The sequence below is a fragment of the Protopterus annectens genome, chromosome 8.part1 (assembly GCF_019279795.1).
Source record: "Protopterus annectens isolate FY-2018-M chromosome 8.part1, PAN1.0, whole genome shotgun sequence".
NCBI classification, from domain to species: Eukaryota; Metazoa; Chordata; order Ceratodontiformes; family Protopteridae; genus Protopterus; species Protopterus annectens.
This window is the reverse complement of record NC_056742.1, coordinates 54391654-54395364: the sequence shown is the minus strand read 5'-3', so window position 1 is coordinate 54395364 and position 3711 is coordinate 54391654. Positions and strand designations below refer to the sequence as shown.

Below are 3711 nucleotides of genomic sequence, written 5' to 3'. Positions count from 1 at the left end.
TTGTTCTGCGATACCCTTTATAGAGGGAGGGCAACATAAAGAATGAAAAGAAAGTGAGACGTGTGTGTGTGTGTGTGTGTGTGTGTGTGTGTGTGTGTGTGTGTGTGTGTGTGTGTGTGTGTGTGTGTGTGTGTGTGTGTGTGTCCACTCACACTAAGACTAATGGAAAGTAACCAAAAAAGAAAAAAAGGAAACACTCAAGAGGCTTAAATAGATATAATAGAAAGTGAAGCATAAAGTGATTCTTCTTCAGAAGTACCATTTGCAGAATAAAATACAAAAGGAAGTGGAGTGCCAGTTCTTTTGAGAGAGTAAGATTTTCTTTCCATCTTAAAACAGGCTAGTGAAGAAAGTAAGTTAGGACACTTTACAGCTAAGCCACACAGACCTCAAACAGGAAACTACAGGAAGATGTTACATTAAAAAGAACAAAAGAGAATATAATCACAATTGTAGAGAAGGATAGTAAATGGAATCTTCCTATTATCTCTTTCTGGTATTATAACTTGGTAGATGACATTTTATATAGGGCAGACAGAGAAGACATTGTACATCAATTTCTGTTGGCAAAACCTTAATGGACACTAATTATGAAGCTATACCATACTTGTTAGGAGGTCACCTGAATACAGACAAAACTAAGGCAAGTGCACTAGTCTGTTCAGGTATGATTAAAGAAATAGAAAGTGTCTGTGCTTCTTTGTTTATAATGCCAGAACACTGTATCCCATCTTGAATTTAAGACGCCACTGATCTCAATCTTCATATAAAGGCATTAGAAGGAGACACACATTCCAAAAATGATCAGTTTATTAAATTGCACACCACACTAAAACACTAAAACACTTAGTGCTGTAGAAATTAAGCTCATTATCCTCGAATGCGCCATGCGAGCCAAGCCAAAATGAGCAGCGGAAAGGAAGCTTACAAATAAGTAATTTGGTAGACTTCTGATAATGATGGCTTTCTCTCAGAGCAACAGTTCCTGGATGATAACGATGAGGCTTCTTTACACCGCCAATAGCTGGAGCACTTTTGCGGGCAGCCTTTGTAGCAAGCTGCTTACGGGGAGCCTTTCCACTGGTAGAGTTACGAGCGGTCTGCTTTGTCCGAGCCATAACAAGCAATAGATGTCTTCTAGATTCTAGAAGACATCTATTGCTTGTGGTTATGGCTCAGAAAAAGCAGATCATTCATAAGTGTACCAGTGGAAAGGTTCCCCGTAAGCAGCTTGCTACAAAGGCTGCCCGCAAAAATGCTCCAGGTACCGGCGGTGTAAAGAAGTCTCATCGTTATCATCCAGGAACTGTTGCTCTCAGAGAAATCTGTCGCTATCAGAAGTCTACCGAGTTACTTATTCATAAGCTTCCTTTCAGTGGCTCGTTCAAGAAACCGCCCAGGATTTCAAGACAGATCTTCATTTCCAGAGATTTGCTGTCATGGCCTTGCAGGAGGCAAGTGAGACTTATCTTGTAGGTCTCTTTGAAGATACTAGCCTTTGTGCTATTCTCACTAAGAGGGTGATTATCATGTCTAAAGACATTGAGCTTGCATGGCGCACTTGAGGAGAACAAACTTAATTTCTACAACACTGAGTGTTTTAATGTGTTGTGTGCAATTTAATAAACTGGTTGTTTTTGGATCATGTGTCTCCTTCTAGTGCTTTTATTTGGTTTATTGGTTACCTTTGGCACTTTAACACATTTCCTTGATCTCAATGTTCATCACAGAGGTGCCTTTTGAATGTATTACTATTAGCATTGTGAGATAACTAGTAAACTGAGCAATGGGCATTAATATATACCAGTAATAAAGGGTTATGCTACAGAGGTTCAAGAAGCAGTGCCATTACAAAAATATAATGTTAAAGGTTTAGCCCGAGAACTAGTACTGCTATTCTTCAGAGAGGGTATCCCTAAAGAGATAGTTAATGATCAAGACATTCACTTTTTATCAAGTGTATTGCATCAGTTATGCCACTACTTTAAAGTCAAAGATTTAGAGACATCAGTCTACCATCTGCAGAAAGACAAGATTACCACAGAGGATCAATAGAACACTAAAATCCATTCTTGGGAAAGTGTTTGGCACAAATGGTAAAAACTGACTAGTAGTTACCATACTTATTATTTGCAGTAAGAGAATGCCACAAGTTTCTTCTGGGTTTACCTTATTTGAACTTTTGTATAGCATACATCCTAATGTAGTGCTTGACATTGCTAAAGAAACTTGCAAAAAAGAGAAGAGGCTATTAAAAAGCATTACAGAAAATGATGTTATACTGTAGGATAGACTAAAACTGGTTATGCTTACAGTAAAGAAGGGCATGGAAAAAACCCAAAAAATGCAAGTATTTAGTTAGAATGCCTAATTTCGACAATTTAAGCAAGAAGATGAGGTATAAGCAGTAGTGGTTTAAGTTTATCTCGAGATCTGAGTGGTTTTTCAACCCATGCCTCCCACACACATTTTTTATGACCAGGTATAGATGCATGCAATTTTAAATGTATATTTACCTTATAGATTGTTTTACTTATATATATTGTTTATTTTTTAATAAAGGAAAATTTGAGTATTTTTCTAGTCTTGAACATTTTCCGCCAAGATGTGAAACAAAATGTATTTAACAGTAATAGCACAATTAGCCATTTCAGAACATTTCAATCATAACAGTCAGTCAAATACTGTTATTATAATCCACAGATATCCATACTCATCAATTACAACCACTTGATAGTGTACACTTTACATGTTTGGTTATGACAACACTGACCTTGGTAAAGCATTCCAAATTGCTTTATACAAATACATATATATATATATATATATATATATATATATATATATATATATATATATATAGTAACTTAGTTCATACAAATTCACACTAGTCTTGCAAAACCAGATCGCTGTTTAAAATGAGCAGAGGACAAAAAAAGTTACTTTCTTTTCTGATTGTGGTAAATGAAAATGTTAATAGTAATGCATTTCAAATTCATTTCACATAGACACACAGCACCCACAGTATATTATTGCAGCTTACTTCCCAAATAGTGCACACCAGAGTTGCAAACCCAGGTTAAAGATGGTCTAATATTAAGAGATGACAAAAGCATAAGTCAAGTTCATCCACAGACAAAATCAAACTTCTGACTGCATAAAAATGGTGGTCACAGTAATATATTTAAAACTTGTTTCAAACAAACATACACTTGCTAGTATCACTGAATGAATTATTCCAATGTAACCTCACTCAAATGGATTCTAATCCTGCAAAACAATTGTCTAAAATAAGCAGATGACAACAGGCTCAGTGCTTTCACCAAATGACAACCCCCCAACCCCACTCAGAGGTTATAGCCCTTTGTTGACTAAGCATACTTCAGTCTGTGGCAAAAACTGATGGCAATAATAAATGTATTTCATTTTTCTTTCAAAGAGCACTCACAGTAAAATATAGATTATGAACAAAAAACAACAGAGAGCAATGACACAATATAACTTTAATTTACTTAACATATTAATAGAATAACATCATGACATGTTTTCCAAACATTATGAGGTATAAGCCTATACCTCTCAACTGTACAGATTTTTGCAGAATGTCCAGATTTTTGCCTCATATATTTGGTGTGTTCCTCCTAAAATCTGTACCTTTCTGGCAAATACCTGAGGATTGAAGCCATTAAATAATGACAAACATTTGAGTTT

At 35.8% G+C, this 3711-nt stretch overlaps 1 pseudogene; it reads left to right on the top strand.

Moving 5' to 3' along the window:
- The first annotated feature begins 1170 nt into the window (after positions 1–1170).
- Positions 1171–1580, top strand: LOC122810191 (annotated as a pseudogene).
- The last annotated feature ends 2131 nt before the right edge of the window (positions 1581–3711 follow it).